At 36.5% G+C, this 19,607-nt stretch overlaps 1 long non-coding RNA gene across 1 annotated transcript; it reads right to left on the bottom strand.

Annotated features, from left to right (window-relative positions):
- Positions 1-16,716: 16,716 nt before the first annotated feature.
- Positions 16,717-19,366, bottom strand: LOC131546471 (uncharacterized). Its single transcript, XR_009272717.1, has 5 exons — positions 19,312-19,366; positions 18,984-19,088; positions 18,638-18,710; positions 17,851-17,944; positions 16,717-16,771 (listed from the first exon to the last, which is right to left on the bottom strand). It is a non-coding gene; the product is annotated as an uncharacterized LOC131546471 (long non-coding RNA).
- Positions 19,367-19,607: the final 241 nt, after the last annotated feature.

Raw genomic sequence — 19,607 nt, 5'->3', positions numbered from 1 at the left:
AGGCATTTTTAAAAGAGCACCTGGCATTTTCAGCTGGCTGGACACATGGCCTTAGTGTTCTCTTCATTGTCGTTATCAAGGTGATCTGACCATCATTTGAAGACTGCATGAGAGCTTCAGGCCAAATACGAAAAAGTATTGTTTTTGCCTTAAATTCAAAATGCAGTGTTCTCTGTCCTTTTGTGCACTTACTGATGATCCAGTCTTTGAGGTTGGACTTTTCTCATTAACCTGTCCAACCTCCTTTGTGCCCTGAGCCCTTGAAAGTAATTAACCTGTCAGTTTTTACCCGTCCAATCACAGTGGAAGAAGGGCGGGATAAATTTTGCATGCAAATTTTCTCACAGGTTACTAACAAGTTGGTAAATAAGGACTTCAAACAACCAAAAAAAATTGAGTTTACATGACAAATCTGACAACTGTTGTAGCAGCCTGTAAACAATTTAGCTGTCTTAGTGGTCTAGGCTAGTCCAGCTGTTTTCAAGCTGGTTTAAACTGGTCTCCCAACCTGACCAGATGAAAGTGGCCAAAACACCTCATAAACCAGTCAACAGGACAGGCTGGGAGACCAGCAAAACAGCTTAGGCTGGTTCAAGCTATGCTTGTTTTCAGTAGGGCTCTAAACAAAATATAAGGTCAAGATGGGTGTGTTTTTTTTTCTTTCAGCACCAACCTAAATCTTCACATTCCTATTTAAAGTTGGAAACGCAGAGAAAGTTTTACGTACACACACTCCAGAATATTTCGAGAAATTCCTTGGCACAGTTACGGCTGTAAACGTACTTACTTTTATAATAAGCTTTGCTGTGCTTGGTCTTTTTTTCAGGGGAGTTTAGGTACAACAAATTAAAGATCCTCCGTGAGGTTTTCGGGTTAACCTCTGATTAATTGTTTCTGTGTAGCGCAGTCAGTTGTGGTGAGAGCACGCTACTGTAATTTTGCAGCTGCTGTCTTTAGCATGACCAAGATGATACACAATCCAACTGGCCTTCCAACCTCATACCAGAGCACTTGAAATAGTTTTCTTTTTGTCTCTCTGCCTATTGCTCCATCAGTACAGCAAGCTGGGATTGTTAATATTATGGCTCTTCAATTCTGTAATCCATCCCAAACCATTAGGCTAGTTCGAAGAATGTCATAACACAGAGTTATGCTATTGCTCGCACACATGTCCTCTTGATAAGTGCAGACAGCTCCAAGGTTCACAGCATGAGGCAAGTCGGGTCACAGAGACCTGGCAGGAAACGTCCATTGGAGGGTCATTTTTGTGCTTTCTCGAATGATTTAAGCAAGCCGCTCCGATCCCTCGTATTTATATTCACTGTAATTGAAATTGATCAGCTGTACCCACCCTTAACCAAGGGATATGTAGAGCTCGGGCAGGCGCAGCAACAACCTCTGGGCATGAAGTAGGACATTACCCATAGCTGCCTTGGAGGAGGTCCAGACCCTGACCGACAAACCAGAGTGAGTCGGCCCCACGACGTGGCAATGCCTCCTCCAGCGCCTGGGGAAGTATTTGTGAGATTCCTCAGTTATATTTTCATAGCTAAATGATGTATTTATCTCCCTCTGTGGTGAGTCAAATATATGCATGAAACACATCTTGGGCAAACATCTCCAGGGAGAGAAGGAGGAGGAGGGAGCGAGGGGGAAAAAAAGGCCGTGATTCGATCGGCTTGTCAGGGAAACGACACGGCGAAGAAGGGAGAGCGACGTAACACAGAAAGATTCTCTGCAATCTCATTATTTTGTGCCATAAAAGGTTTTTACCCTGCAGCGTAGCCACTCTCGCTTGCCCCAAGAGTGACAATAGCCCTCAGGAGAAGGAGGTCACAGGTGAGTGAATTGATTTCACACTCGTCCCCCGGCTTTGATAACCGACATTGTCTCACGTTCCGTGCTGTTAGCGACTGTCCGTACGGATGGCCCTCTCAGTGCTGATCTGCTTGAGTTATTCACTAAGTAAGATGTGAGGAAGACAGCTCTTTTGAAGTAGCTCATTAAGTATTCCCTACAGATGATTCCACACTTAGGCTGATTAAAATGAGGAAAATGGGGCCCATGTGAAGAAGCTGGGAGTTCAAAATGAAGGTGGCATGCCAAGCTAAGAGGACTGAACTGTTGAACTTCCTACCTCTCCGTGCTCTTTGTGAATTCTCGGTCCTTTTGTACGCTCGCTGATGATCCCATCTTTGAGGCTGGACTTTTGTTGAACTTTTCTCATTAACCTGTCCAACCCCCTTTATGCCCTGAGCCCTTGAAAGTGCTTAACCTGTCTTCACATGCAGAGAGACCCGCACAACACACTTTAACACCCAAAAACCTCTACACACGCCGCCAGTGCAACAAACGCTCATACTGGCACGCACTTGCGTGGCACAAAGAGTTCAAGTACTTACTTGGCATGATTGTTTTAGAAGATGTGTTTCATGCAACTTACTAAATGTAGGGACGCTAAGCTAGTTAGATGGTAGGGTTGGTTTTTGAAGGGCTTTAGCGACTTTTCAGCTGTCAAGTCCAGCTGCTCGACTAGCTAAACAGCAGCTTGTCCCAGCTGGGAGACCAGCAAAACATTTTAAGCTGTGTTTTTCAGTAGCATGACAGTAGCAAAGTGTACATTTTCCAGTAACAAGCTACGCTATTCAACAAGTAGCAGTGTAGCGTGACAAAACAGAAATGATATTGCGTACACAGATTTGCAGCCAAGCAAGCTGAGATGATAAGCAAACACGTTGTTGTTGTTTTTTTCCTTTTATATAGATTTGGAAAATGTGTATCAATTTGTTGAAACAGTTGAAAAAATGATAATGATTCACCGATTGTTGTTGTTGTTTTTTTGTGCCAGATAAATACTGTTCTGAAGTTGTCATTTCTTAGGATAGTTGTATATTTATATATATATATATATATATATATATATATATATATATATATATATATATTTAAAAAGCTCATTTAAATAGCTTTAATATTAGTTAGCTATTTTTGTACAGTACATAACTCAAAGAAAAGCACAGCTTTAACTGCTATAAATGATGAATAAATACAGTTTCAAATTAGCACTGGAAAACACATAGCACCTGTCTTATTCTCACTCACACTTTGTTTGACATGATAAGACTGTTGTCTTTACAGTGACACCTCAATTTTTTATTTCCCTGACCCCGAGATAAGATGTAAGTGTGGTTTTTGAAGTGTAACTCTCGTGAATAATGTGGACTGTTAAAAGATTTGGATTTCACATAGAGGCTAAACACCTGGAGCCAATTATTTAACCTCCAAATGAGGCATCCAACAGCAGCTGTTTTGGCTGGGACTTTTGCCCAATTACTGGATGGAAGGATTGAGCTTGTCTTTAAGATGCTTGGCTCAAAATCCAGCCTACTGCCATCACTCAGAATCACGTTCCAGGGACCGAAATGAGATGGTGCACTCTTAACCCCAGAAAAGGATGCTTTAGTGTAATTACCATGACAGGCACATACTTATTGCTGTATTTGAGATACTGAATGAGATACTGAATGGTCTGAAGTCTTAACATATAAATGTGGTAAATGTACAATGATGATCTCCTTTAGAAGGTAATGATAAGGAGATTTATCTCATTTCTGTTATCTTACCCTACGTGTCTATTGACAAAGTGCAAAGTGATGCATGAGCAGCAGTGTCCATTATTCTCTAAAGTAGCTGAGCAAAGTGGTGAGAATGTTAAAAAGTCGGGAAATGCTGCAAATCAGAGGCCAAATCAGAGGCAAAAAAATGCCAGGTGACAGCAAATTGCTGTGAAGTTAAACCAAGACAAGGTTGTGACATCTGTCATGAGCATTTCAAAATCTGTTACAGATACACCAGATAGAATTTCAAAAAAAAAAAAAAAAAAGCCTTTATAAATGGACATTTTAGGCAAAATGTCCTTATACTGAAGTAACTTTTCCATACAATGAAGGTAGATTAATTTAAATGCCATACAAATATTCCATATCACTCCTGAGCTATATTTCATTCTTGTCTTCCGAGGTTGCACAATTACTTTGTGAAAGGGAATTTAACTTTTCAATTATATTATATATATATATATATATATATATATATATATATATATATATATATATATATGTATGTGTGTGTGTGTGTGTGTGTGTGTTTTCTGTTTTTATTTGAATTTTTAGTTAGGATTTTAGTAGTGTTTTTTGTGCGTTTTTCTCATTTGTAATACTTTTTTTTTTTTTTTTTTACATATATAGTTCTTAATTTTTTTTAGGTTATTTTAATACTTAAAATTGAACTAAAATATTTTTTAATATCTCAAAAAACGTTCACAGTTGCAATCAATTTAAAAAATGGTCCCTTTGGAGACACTGATACCAAAAGTCATTGGCTTTGTGCGTCATATGACTGACTGCGATGCAAATAAGATCAAGAATAATATTTGAGGCTTACGTTTCATTATATTTAATTTAATTGCAAATGCTTTCATTGTGGCTAGGGTGTGGATGGGTCAAGAAAAGTGTACTTAATAAACATTGCATGTACACTATAGGCACTTTGGGCGTTCGGAAATAAAGTGAGCATTTCTCCAGCATTAATCATGCATAAATGTAATGATTTTTTATTGAAAGCAATCATAGATCATACTAAATGTAAGAAATATTTTACAGACAAAAAGCAGCAGACCTCAACTGTTTTGGGTAGCATTGAGGGGATTTCTTCCAGACCACAGAACACATAGGGTCACCGCTCTCGGACCCAAGCTGCACCTCACCCCTCTTTGTAATTGGGCTCCATTGTGTTTATGAAACGCTTGAACTTGTCATGAGGCGCTGTGAGTTTGCATGTATAACAAATTAAAAAAAGAGCACATATAATAATATGCGAAGTGCCCCATTTAGACTCTCGAGTGCTCGTGACAGCTCAGAAATTACAATGTCTTTTTTTGCACCCCTCAGGAAATTAAGTTGCGACCGCAATGTGTTCAAAACGAGAGCGCTCACACCGAGCCAAATCCTTTTCATTTGCATGTTTTGTGCGAATTCCTGCGAGTCGATGAATTAAAACTCTGCGAGGTAATAAATCGAGCTTGCATTCTTTTGTCTGGATTGCATATTAATGTGGTTGGTTATGTGGAGCTTGTTATTTTCTTTTTCTTCATTTTCCAATTACAGCCAAAGAAGTTGAAAGACTTATATACATATATATAGGAAAGAACGTATACCATGTCTGAGTGGAACCCTTGGCTCCTGGAAACCTTTGCATGGACCTCAAACTCATTTGGACGGAGCGTGCAGTCCCCATCCCTGCATGGCCCCAGCTGACAATGCTCCACATCAACACGCTGACGATTGAGAGATCTAGAGTGACATGGGACCCTCTTCCATTCATAATAAAACAATTAAGTTGTTTGCTGGGGAATGGACGGAGTGTTCCGTCAAGCTACGGATTAGTCTCCTGTGAGCAACTGCATGATTCCCGTTCCCCCCACAACAGAGGCGGACAGCTGGAGGTGCTGGCGGAAGCAGGCTTCGTGCTGTCTGCTAGGCCATCTGGAAAAGAGCAGGATTCCAAGGCTGATGGTGAGGTGAAGAAAAGTGCTTTCCATTCTGCTCGGCAGCACCGTGATTTGTGTTACGCCATTTGTGAAAGGACCTGCAATTTCTCTCTGAGGCTATTCTGACATTTCTCACTTCCCATCTCCTGCCCCAGGCATTTACAAGGGCCAGCGGAGAGATTTTCACATCCCTGGTGGCGCTGCAATGCTCTTGCACATCAACTTTAAGGGCCCGGAGGACAGAATCGTGTCCTTCCAATAGTATTTTTTTAATACAGCCTCTTGAACCTTTTAACACAGTCATTTGAGGAGCAGGTTGCAATCTGTACGTCTGCATCGTATAAAGGGGTCACGACTTTCAGAACTCAAAACGTCTTTCGAGTCCAAAAATAACTTTTTTTTTGCACAGTATTTTGCTTTGTGCTTTGGCAACATCAGACAGATAAAAGTTGAACGCTTGACCACCCACAATGACACATCAAGTTTTCCTATTCCGTGTTAAGAAATTTTGCCAGTCATGGACTAACAATTAGGACAAACCAAGTGGCCAAAGTTTTGTAGGTTAGCTAAGCCCTGTTAGCCCCTGCTGGAAGATGCTATGACTTTTGCTGTTACCTTTTGGTTCTAAACAGCATTTTTCTGCATTGCCAACCATTTAAAATTAGTCATAAATTCTGACAAAATATATACAGATAAACTTAGACACTTATCGCCATTGAGATGACTGGAAACATGTCCCAGTTATTTTGAATTACCCTCTTTTTATGAATACAACATATTGACATAGAAGTCATTCTTTTTTTGTGAAGCAATAAAGAATTTAGGAAATGTGTGTTATTTTGATATCATTAGCATATTAGCACTGTCATGTTGTCTGGGTGTTTACTGGTGCTCTAGAATGGTGGTCATATAGCATTTATAGATCTGGTCCCACTTTATATTAAGTGGCCATAACTACTACTTAAATCAAAATACATGTACAATGTACTTGTTGTGCTCGTATTGTATTGCAAAACACTTCTACTGCTATTGAGGTGGATACGGGTAGGTTAGGGACAGGTTTGGTGGTATGGGTAGGTTTAAGAGTGGGTTAAGGTCTAAGGGATGGGTCAACAGTGTAATTATGAATATAATTACAGAAATGAATAACATATTGTAATTACATGCAGGAATAAAAAAATAAAAAATAAAAGTACAATGTAAGATCATGTATGTACACAATAAGTGGATTGTACTAAATGATTAATTGAAATGCAATTACATATCTGCATTATATGAAATGTAATTACATATCTAGATTTTTTCTTTTCTTTTCTTTTTTCTTTTAATTTCTGCAAAGATTGCACATTTCAACATATATCTGCCCTATCTGAACAACTGAAATTGAGATGAATGGGAATGCTAACAGCTCTTATTAGCAATGGATTTGATGAATTATGTGATGTTTTGGTATATTAGTTAGTTTATTTGACTTTAAAACATTCAAACTTGAGTGATAACATTACGGAAATCAACATTTAAATAGATGTGAAATGAACTTCAGTTTGTATCCTCATGTAAGCTATGTCAATCACTCACTGAGCAATGACTAACGTTTTCCATTCTGTTAATTTTCTTGCCATCATGTAAATACATTATAATTAAATGTAAGTTCCTGAGATTGGCCAGAGCATATTTCAAAAAGTCTTTTTTGTTTCATGTATTTATTTAAAACAGAGTTTTAAAAGGTTCTGCATACCAAAACTGACTCATTTGGCTTTCTCAAATCCTTCCTAATGCCATTTGGTTGTAGGGCAGGAAGACAAATTCCAGTAAATCTCAGTGACTACATTTTTCCAGTATTTCCCAACGTTATTTGCACCCCTTTTTTGACATCAATGCGGAAATGTCGTATTATATTGACTGCCATTTAGCGTTAGCCTGTCATTGCTATTATTGTTTAAACAAGTGAAGAACACACACACACACACACATTTATTAAGCATTTATTTTATAGCATTAATCAATCAAATTTGAAATATTTCCCAGTGCTCTTCTTAAATACCCCCTGAGGTTCAAGTACCCTTGGTCTGTCGGACCCTCATGTCTTGAGGTTGTGCTGATTGGCTGATCTGAGTCCTGTCTGTCTGTCTGTCTGTGGACAAGGTGTTTTGGAAAGCTGAGACTGAAAGCTCTCAGCACTCAAGAGGACATGGTGAGTGATGGGGCCAAGCAGAATGGGCTTTAAGTGTGTGAAAACTGGGGCTTGATAACAGGTTTTGGGATCATTTCCATTTAGTCTGTTTGTTTTTAAAACGTTGTTGCTAAGCAGTAGTGAAGTTGGTCTTAAACATGGCGGCAATGCAGGAACACGCAGGCCGTAACGCTGGAGGCGCATGCACTTCATTACATCTAATGCCACTCTGATGATATTTCTACTAACAGATTTACACAAATAAAAGTATACATTTCTGAACCAGTGCAGCTAATTTGTCCTCTGTTGAAAGACCAAGACAATGTTTATGCAAATTTTAGTAGTTTTGGTTGGACTCTTTGACACCAAACACCCAACGTTCTGAATTTGGTGCTTAAAAACAGGTTTTGCTGCTTATTTTTGTGGAAACTGTGATAGATTTTTTTTTTTTTTTTTGCAGGATTATTTTATGAATAGAAAGTTTAAAAGAACAGCATTTATTTGAAATAAAATAGTTTGTAACATTATAAAGGCGTTTATGGTCTTCTAATAATTAAATTATTTTTAAAATCTTACATACCCCAAACTTTTGAATGATAGTGTTTCCACAAGTTATTAATCAGCAAATTTTCAGCAATGATAATAATAAGAAATGTTTCTTGAGCACCAAACCAGCACATTGAGAATGATTTCTAAGGGATTATGTGACAGTGAAGGCTGATATAATGGCTACTGAAAATTCAGCTATACCATCACAGGAATAAATTACATTTTAAAATACATTCAAATAGAAAGCAGTCATTTTAAATTCTAACAACATTTCACAATATTACTGTTTTTACTGTATTTTTAATCAAATAAATGCAGCCTTTGTGAGCATAATAGACTTCTTTCAATATACTGTAGTATATGTACTGTAGTTCTTCTATTCTTACAGCTGCCATATTGAATCTGACACGTTCTCCTATTAATTTTTCTACAAGTAGTCTGTCGCCTCATATTTATTTTGTCTCTGACTGGATTCAGCACTTATTTTCAAGATAATGAGGTACAAAGACAGGGATATGGCTTGATCCAGTCATCATTTTCTATAATCCTACCTTCCACCTTCTCTCTTTCCTTTATGAGGTCTGTGCAGTGAAGATGGCTTCTCTTCACTGAGAAGCTATTATTAACTGCAGTGGCAATCACCTTTCCAGACTCCCACTGGTGTGTTTATACTGAGTCTCAGGTGGAAAACTCCTGGTGTCAGTGAACGTAGTTCCTCATCAGTGCAGCTGTCACAGATTGATACCTCATCTCTCAAAGGGGCTATTGACCCATCTATCACTATCACATCTCTGGTGAGTGGTAACTTCAGTTATGATTAATCACAGTGATCGTGCGTATAAAAATACCCTACCTGGTCTCATGGCATTTACATACCTGAGTGCACTTTTTAGCGTGACATGAAATACGTACCAATAAGTACATATCCCTGCAGTTTTCAAAATAAATGAACACTTTTACACAAATTTACAGAGTTGCGATTAATAAAGCGTAATTTTCGCACAATTACTTGAAGAATATCATGCTATGACTTCAAAACAATATTAATATGCTGGGAGATTTGAAAACTGATGCTTTTGAACGTTAGCATCGCACACAGCTTCATATCTATGGGTTTTCATAGATGATAAGTTTGTTCGGTTGCTCACGGAGTACGGAGACGGACTTAGGAGACAAGAAGCACCGGTTCGAAACCTGTGTAACCATGGTTCGACAAAGCAGTTAAAATCTGCATAAAAGGAAGTTCAAATGGCACAGTTGCATCAGCTAATACATTTTTATATCAGTTTTGCATTTGTTAACACTATCGGGTAGGTTTAGGGCTGGATTTGGTGTAGGGCATATTTCCAACACGATAGAGCATTAACCTTTAGCAACAGTCCCCGGATATTTGAATTCTGAACCACCGCAATACGTATCTGAAGCAACGTAATAAAAAAACAGCAATATGTACCAATATCTACGTTACATATTGAACCTGTGTTTTAGTGCCACTCAGTGGACATTTCTATTTGAAACTGCGGCGAAACGTGCAGCAAGGTACGTAAAACGGTGTCGCACAAAAAGTGCGCAGAGGTACGTATTTTTATGAGACCAGGTTGAAAATACCAGTACTTTTCTGGAAAGTGAATTTCTGAAGATATATATATATATATATATATATATATATATAAAGGGGCATGATGGTGTACACACATACACAGGTATGTACTGTCATATGGCCCATTCTGTGGCCAAAAACACTTCTGTGTTTTTACGATATTTACATATCAGGCTGGTAGAGCAGAGACCATCTGTCAAGGTACTGTATATGCTGATCTCCACAGAGACTCTTGGCCCAGAGCTGTTTCTTTCATCACCCTCTCTGCCATCAGTCTTTCTGATAGACATACTGACACTGAATGAGTGCGAGTTTGTCCGGAGTGCATGTTACCTAGCAGACGCTTTTTTTTTTTTAAACAATAGGCTTTCTCATTATATACTGGTCACACATTTCTTATACTGCAACTACTACTTGATCAGTATCTTGACTTATTTTCTAATAAAAAAATATTTAAACGTTCAGAAATTAGGTAATTCTGTCCTCTCCTCTCCATATATATATATATATATATATATATATATATATATATATATATATATTTTTTTTTTGCAATTCTGTAATGTTAACTCAGAATTCTGAGGAACTGTGAGATATAAACTCATTTTATACCTTGCAATTTTAAATTCATATCTTACAATTCTTATATTTGTTATAATATTTGGACTGTTCTATTTTATATTCTGTGGTTGAATAAATCATGCTAGATTTATGATTTTCCAAAAGATATTTTCTGAAAACAAGTAGTTGTATTTTGTTTTATGATGTATATTTTTGGATAAGGGTGTCAGGCATGTCTTCAAGTAATATGATAAACAAGAATATGTACCTCTATTAATACTGATATTCTGAATAAACAATTTTTGGCATTATAATTTATATAATGGTTGCTAAGTAACATAGCATGTTGCCTTATCAGAATGTGAGATTGCAGGTTTATATATATATATATATATATCAGTGCTTTGAAACTGCTTCTAATTCAGCTTATCCAATCTGAATGTCATCTGACTGATCAAAGATTTCACATTTACCTGTTGACTCTCTCACTGTAGACACACTTGGCTCAAAGGCTGCAGTGATGTTTTAAATTGTATAAGATCTAAAGACAAGGCACAAGATGTCTAAAGCAAAGCCACCTTCGTTTCACCCTGAAAGATATCCTACCAGGAGCCCATGTCCGTGGGCCTGAGAAAGAAGCCAGCTCTTTTGTGTTGAATCAGGGCTATGGACAACATTACCCTCATCCTTCCTCTCTACAGAACAATAGAGCTGGCACTGAGCTCACCACTCACACTAGAACCCAGTACGCTAGTTTCACAAGAAGGACTGGAACACAGCCAGAATTCCACTTTGTAAACTATGACTCACCACTGAGAGCAGCTTCTTTTCAATAATATATGCGGCGATAAAGCCCAGATTAATGAAATTATGCTATGGGCTCTGTTTGCTAAAGGATTCCAATAGGACAAATTGGCTAATCAAATACCTGTACAATAGTGCCAAATAAGACATTGGCAGTGTTTTTTCAATGGCCAATACTCTTACTTTCTTTCTTTCTTTCTTTCTTTCTTTCCTTCTTTCCTTCCTTCCTTCCTTCCTTCCATCTACCCATCCGTACATCCATTGTTCTGGAAATTAATATATGCTTATTATTAATTATTGATTGGTTGAATTATAGCACATGAGATACGAGAAACAGCAAAAATGACTTTTTCCCCACCCAAAAACGAACTCTGTAAGCATACAGTTGAATTGGCCAAATATTTGTGATAAATAATAAAATATATTTGTCCCAGTGTACTTGGCTCTTTATATATCATTGTCTAAATTAAACTGGTTGGTAATTTTATAAAATAATTGACAGAAAGCAGCTTGTTTATTATTATTATTGCTTTTGACTTTGCTTTTCCTTTTGGTTTGTTGTAAATGTAATTTTCTTGTGATCTTTTCTGTTTATATAGTATAAAATCAGTAACTGAACACTTCTAAATCAGCATGTGACAATTGAGAGGATACAACATTATTGTTGAAGGCATTATATTGCCTCTGAACATATGGTCAGTTTCATTGCCAACCAGCATCGAGGGACCAGAAGTTCTACATGCTTATAGAATGATGTTTGACAGAAGCCGATTAAATGGTTTGTGGCTGACACTGGAGATCCCATAACTGCTTAATCATATTTTTGCTTTACATGGCAATTTTGATGGGTTGGAGTGTTTGTTTCGTCCTTCTAGTTTTGCAGAAGTGACACATTTGACCTTTAAGTAATCTAAAATCATGGTGTGGTAGAATTTACATTATGATGTAAGCATCAGATGTAAAAACATGAAGTAAAGGGCTTTATTTTTCAGTTCATCCAGGTTAACACAGTTACTCTGATAAGAGTGCCAATCATCTACGTAAATTGCATACAGTATTCCTGGGGGAAGTCACGTTTGCCAAACGAATCGGCTGTTCGAAAGACTGCTTCCTCTGTTACCACAGCAACCCGTAAGCAAAGGCATCTCAAGTTTCATGGCATTGTTCAGTTGCATTATTTCACTGGGAGCATTGTGCTCACTTATGGAAAAACATAACACCTGTTTAATGTAGCAGTGAGGTTCCTGTCATAACGTCTCAGTGAAATAAGTATCTGATCCCCTATCAATCAGCAAGATTTCTGGCTCCCAGCTGTTTGGACTCTCATTCTGGCGGCACCCATTCACTGCAGAGGATCTATTGGTGAGAAAGTGATGTAATACTAAATTTCTCCAATTCTGTTCTAATGAACAAACAATACAATCTAAATATTGGATGGCCTAACATTTATAGTTCATTTTCAGCAAATTTTAATACTATTCCTCTCAGAAAAATTACACTCTTCTCCTTAAGGAACAGTTAAAAGAACCTCTTTTTTTTTCAGTGTGAAGAATATTTTAATAATCTAAGGAAACTTTTTCCACGATAAAGAACCCTTTGTGCAATTAAAAAGTTCCACAGAGTTTGTTTTCCCTTTTTTTTTTTTTTTTTTAAGAGTTAGTTCACTGGTGGCTATTTTCAATTTAGGCAATAGACAAAAACGTATAGCTCATATCAGCTTGAATGGGAACTGAAACTGAAATTGTTAAAACTATCAAAATTACAATCTGGAAACAATGGCATCAACATATTAGCATATTTAGCTCAAATTACACAAAAACTGTATTTTTCATTACCTATATTTATATCTATTCATCCACCATATAACACTGGGAGGAAAAAATGGTGTCTATGGTGTCTATGAGGCAGCTCACTAGACATTGGAACAGAGCCATCCTCTCCTCCCTTTTTGTTTTTCACAGTTGAAAAACTAATAGAGAACAGCCCAAAGCAGAAAGCCACAGTTCATTAGTGGCCGCAGCTCAGGACCACCAGATTTGAGTTAGTTCTGAATCACTGTGCATAACAGACTGAGAAATGGGGGGAAAAAGCAAGGACTTCTGGATCCCTTTAAGATGTGTGCAAATGGAATCATTGTGTGTGGGTCAGACGTTTAAGGGTGGTTTTAATGCACTGGCATCTGAAGAGCATCATTCACTATCATACCTCATAACTATTACAACATCAGAAAAATCCAATCATAACTATGTCATCTGTCTCACTCCATTGTACATCTTGTAATGCTAGATCATGCTGAATTTTGGAGGTGGCAGAATTCTAAAGTCTGGTGGGATTCTCATGCCCTAGAAAAGATGACACATCCAGATAGAAATACAAAAAGATTAGAAAAGCCAGTGTTAGAATTTTTTAAAAAGAAAACAAGCAGTAAATGAATAGAGTGCAAGTCTAAAAGGGAAAAGTGTTTTTTTTTTTTTTTTTAATTAGAATTAGAAAAGAGAACGTTAGAGGGTCAAATAAAGATGGAAGAGATGTGTTTTTAGCTGATTCTTGAAGATGGCTAAGGACTCGGATTGAGTTGGGCAGGTCATTCCACCAGGAGGGAACATTTAATTTAAAAGTCTGTGAAGGTGATTTTGTGCCTCTTTGGGATGGCACAATAAAGCGACATTCACTTGCAGAACGCAAGTTTCTAGAATTATGAACAAATTATGAAACAATATATACATTGTTCAATTTTCTGGTTGTCAAACTTTGAAGCTGTAGTATATTTTGTTTGCAGATGCAACTTGTACTTATATTTTGTATCAAATGCAATGAAACTCAGACATTTTTAAAAGTTAACTTAAGTTTCCAAAAACCTATTGCGGCCATAGTATATCTTCAAACAAAAACGGGGTCTTATATGGATGGATTGGCCCATGGAATTTTCTTTTTCCATAATATTTTCAATTAAAGGAGTATAGGAGCAGCAATTTGTGTTCATTTAAAGGTGCCATAGAATGGAAAACTGTATTTACCTTGGCATACAGGTGCATCTCAATAAATTAGTAATTCAACTCAAATTGTGAAACTCGTGTATTAAATAAATTCAATGCACACAGACTGTAGTTTAAGTCTTTGGTTCTTTTAATTGTGATGATTTAGGCTCACATTTAACAAAACCCCACCAATTCACTATCTCAACAAATTAGAATACTTCATAAGACCAATAAAAAATAAAAAAAACATTTTTAGTGAATTGTTGGCCTTCTGGAAAGTACTGGTATGTTTATTTGCTGTATATGTACTCAGTATTTGGTTGGGGATCCTTTTGCTTTAATTACTGCCTCAATTCGGCGTGGCATGGAGGTGATCAGCTTGTGGCACTGTTGAGGTGGTATGGAAGCCCAGGTTTCTTTGATAGTGGCCTTCAGCTCATCTGCATTGTTGGGTCTGGTGTCTCTCATCTTCCTCTTGACAATACCCCATAGATTCTCTATGGGGTTCAGGTCTGGTGAGTTTGCCGGCCAATCAAGCATAATAACACCATGGTCATTGAACCAGCTTTTGGTACCTTTGGCAGTGTGGGCAGGTGCCAAGTCCTGCTGGAAAATGAAATCAGCATCTCCATAAAGCTTGTCAGCAGAAGGAAGCATGAAGTGCTCTAAAATTTCCTGGTAGATGGCTGCGTTGACTGTGGACTTCAGAAAACACAGTGGACCAACACCAACAGATGACATGGCAACCCAAATCATCACTTACTGTGGAAACTTCACACTGGACTTCAAGCAACATGGATTATGTGCCTCTCTACTCTTCCTCCAGACTCTGGGACCTTGATTTCCAAATGAAATGCAAAATTTACTTTCATCTGAAAAGAGGACTTTGGACCACTGAGCAACAGTCCAGTTCTTTTTCTCCACAGCCCAGGTAAGATGCTTCTGACGTTGTCTCTGGTTCAGAAGTGGCTTGGTAGCCCTTTTCCTGAAGACTTCTGAGCGTGGTGACTCTTGATGCACTGACTCCAGCTTCAGTTCACTCCTTGTGAAGCTCTCACAAGTGTTTGAATCAGCTTTGCTTGACGGTATTCTCAAGCTTGCAGTCATCCCTGTTGCTTGTGCACCTTTTCCTACCCAAATTCTTCCTTCCAGTCAACTTTCCCAGCTAACAAATTTATGTTCTGAGAACGTTTTTGTAACGTTCTGTTTTGGTTGTGGGAACGTTATTTGGAATGTTCCAAAAATGTGGAAATGTCCAGTTTGTTTAACATTGCTAGAACGTTATTTGATGGTTAGCATAACGTTCCTACAACGTTCTTGCAACCTAAATTTCACTAAAAATATAACGTTCTATGAACGTTTATTTGGAACATTCCAAGAACGTTAAAATGTCCAGTTTGCTTAACGTTCCTACAACGTTATTTTTTTGTTAGCATAATGTTCCTACAACGTTCTTGCAACCTAAATTTCACTAAAAATATAACGTTCTATGAACGTTATTTGGAACATTCCAAGAACGTTAAAATGTCCAGTTTGCTTAACGTTCCTACAACGTTATTTTTGTTAGCATAACGTTCCTACAACGTTCTTGCAACCTAAATTTCACTAAAAATATAACGTTCTATGAACGCTTATTTGGAACATTCAAGAACGTTAAAATGTCCAGTTTGCTTAACGTTCCTAGAGCGTTATTTTATGGTTGGCATAACGTTCCTGCAACGTTCTTGCAACCTACATTTCATTAAAAATATAACGTTCTATGAACGCTTATTTGGAACATTCCAAAACGTTAAAATGTCCAGTTTGCTTAACGTTCTTAGAACATTTTATGGTTAGCATAACGTTCCTACAACCTAAATTTAATTTAAAAATATAACGTTCTATGAACTTTTATTTGGAACATTCCAAAACGTTAAAATGTCCAGTTTGCTTAACGTTGCTAGAACGTTATTTTATGGTTAGCATAACTTTCCTGCAATGTTCTTGCAACCTAATTTTCATTAAAAATATAATGTTCTATTAACGCTTTATTTGGAACATTCCAAGAACGTCAAAATGTCCAGTTTGCCTAACGTTGCTAGAACATTATTTTATGGTTAGCATAATGTTCCTACAACTTTATTTCCACCTACATTTTCTTAAAAATACAACACCCTAAAACATTTATTTGGAACATTACAAAGTTTAGTTTAATAAAATGTTATTTTAAGATTAGCAGTATTGCAACATTCGCTTTCAACATCATTTTTATTAACACAACCTTCCAGATACGAGCAAGTATATAATTACATGTGCATTTCAACAGGTATCTGAATTATTAAAGATAATCACTTTCAAAAGTTAATTAACACATTAAACAAATTGGTGAAATTTGCATATCATGTAAAATAATAATAATAATAATATGTAGTTTAATATTTATGACAATGAACTATAACTTCACAGCTAAATATAAACTATGAAATTAACATTTAATAATTGAGAACTTCTATATGAATTTGAGTGTGGGGTGTGGGTGCTGAAAACTGTGGTCCATGTCCCGTCTCTCCACGCTCCATCTATAAAGTAAACAGATTGGCTGATGTTACAAAGTGATATTACAAAATGCCTATAAAATAATTAGTGTGGCTATGCCAAAAAAATTATTAGGATCTGTGCTGCGAGTTCTACAAATATTACATTACTCAAGAGTCAAAGGTAGTTTCATTTGACTTGGCATATGTTACTTTCAATGACAAGCTACTAGCAGCATTAAGAAAACGTCTTCTGAAGCATCATTAGATTAAGAAAAATATAAACATTCAAATAATACATTTTCATCGTGTCATTTCCGAAAAACAATTTTAGGTCAACATAAATTGACCTAATTTATTCATCTTGATAGGTATACACATGCACACTACTGGAAATACATCATAATAGGGTAGTTAAGTCAACTGCAATTTCCATTTTATACCAATTTGAAACAGGAAAATCCTTCAAATATAGTTAACATTTAGAAGTCATCAATAAAGTTATTAAATGGCAAAAGTTGCCTTGTTACATGTTATTAGCTGATAAACTGTTACATGAACTCAGTTAAGGAAGGAAACTCAGAGATAAAACAGGTAAGATTAATAGGTTCTAGTAGGTGTTTCTGGGTAGGGATGCTAGCATTGACCCATTAACTGACAGTAAGAATTTTCGCTATTAACACATCAGTTAAATTGTTAAGGAATAATTTGTTTTCCTTTAAAAAAATGCTGCATGGATTAAAAACTGCATTGTCAAAATGGCATTGAGAGCAAAAAACAAGTTACACTCAAGTTGTTAGTTAATCCTTTAAATTTTACAGGTATTCAGAAACAAGATAAATAACAGAAGGTATAAGTAGCTTTTTATTATGTGTCAAAGCCTAAACTATAAACTTTTAGAAGCTTGAAAATAAAGACTTCCAATGGAAAGACAAAATGATGAATGAAAATCAAAAATAAAACATTTGTTTGAAGATGAATGAAATTCATTCAAAATGAATTTGGAACAACATGAGGGTGAGTAAACCATGACAGATTATTATTATTTTTTAACTATGCTGATCTCAGTTAAAATTTTTAAATGTTGCCAAGTAAATATAAAGTTGTCCTGACATGTGTCCTACCTTGTGTATCTTGAAACAATCTGCAGAGACTACTTTTCAGATAGTAGTAGATCTGCCAGGATCATAACTTGAATGGCTGATGCCATTATTGTCCCTGAAGACAAAACACAAAATTAGAGAAATTTAACTCACAATTAAGCAACATTTATGGACAGCTTATTTTTATGAATCATAAGACAATTTTTAACCACTACAAACTTAGCATTAGCAATTACCTGACATCTTTATAAGAAAACAAAGCAACTTTAGGATAAGGGAAAGTAGAAGTTTTTTTTCCCCCATCTATATTAGTTAAGTATATAAATGTATAACTATAATCAGAACTTAAGACTTCACTGGTATTTTTCTGAAGCAACACAAAATACCAAAAGACTTTGACGGAATGATAGACAAACTGAAATTTAAGATGTTATTCACTCTGCCAATTCACTCTGCATCAAATTGGTGGCACACTACATTACATCAAACATGACTGGTCTTTAGATGTCATTCTTGTGGGATGTTAGTTTGTTATTTTTCATCTGTATTGTGTAACGTTATTCACAATTTGATCTTTAGGTTTAAATTTCAATCTAATATTCACAAAACAAAAGTATACTATTGCTTCAGAAGACTTAACATTTGTGCTGCTGGTCATTTCTGGTCATCATTACATCTGCATTAATAGCAATTCATCAAAATATAAAAACTGAAGAACGATGAATTTAAATAACTGTTTATGAGGTGACAAATTACATCTTGTACAACACTAAAGCCCATCAATTTGTTTAATGTGAATTCTACTTACTTTATTTTAGGCCTATATTAGTATCAGCCGTCTTGTTGCAAATGACATCACACCACCCCTCGCTGCCTTTGCTCTGAAAAGATTGATTTCAAAAGCATGACAACAATTTGTTAGTATGAATTTTAAGAAAGACAGTGAGGAGCAAATAACAGTGTAAAATGTTAACTAAAGTTAACAAAACAGTCATTATAAATGCTCCTCAGCCCCTTTGTTCACTGCGTTCGGCGGATTTAGTAAACTTGATCAGCATCACATGGATATTCTAGATGAAACTGACAAAGCGGATAATAATGATTAACTAAAAGTTTAAAGGCATTGTAATACAGAGAATATGTCTTTGCTTTACCTCGCTTGAGAACTGTGGCGAGTGACGGTTACAGATGACGACATCCTGTCAGCTGTCTCTCCAGTTTAAAAATACAATTCGCGGGACTCGTTTGTCTGTGTCCAGCTGTGAGAAACCACACACACACACACACACTTTAATTTATCACTGACAAACTGTTGTGTATAACACTGCATATTTAACACTTGCCGTTGATAACTTTGATGTGGTTGTCCTTGCTAGCTAACATTACAATGATAACTGAGCTGGTTATCTTCAGATAAAATTGACAAAACACAAAATAACGTTCAAAAGTGCTTTAAATAGGAATAAAAAAGTGAATGCTTACCTGTTATTTTCCGTGACGGCGTCGCGAGCCGTCCGGCTGTGATCCAGTGAGTGTGAGCTGTGGGGAGGGGCGGATGTGACTGACTGAAAATGCGCGGTTTTGAAAAACACCGGATAATATTTTGTCTCGAGTAAAATTAATTTCTTTAAAAGGATTGATCTATGCTTAATATGAAACAGATTTATGTATTTATTGTATTATCTTTAGTTATGAAGGCTATTTAATTAATATTGAAAGAGATAAAGCAAACGTGATTTCTAGAAAAACAATGTTAGAAATCATGAATTAAGCAAATT

The sequence above is a fragment of the Onychostoma macrolepis genome, chromosome 09, assembly GCF_012432095.1.
Source record: "Onychostoma macrolepis isolate SWU-2019 chromosome 09, ASM1243209v1, whole genome shotgun sequence".
NCBI classification, from domain to species: Eukaryota; Metazoa; Chordata; class Actinopteri; order Cypriniformes; family Cyprinidae; genus Onychostoma; species Onychostoma macrolepis.
This window is presented reverse-complemented; position numbering and strand designations above follow the sequence as displayed.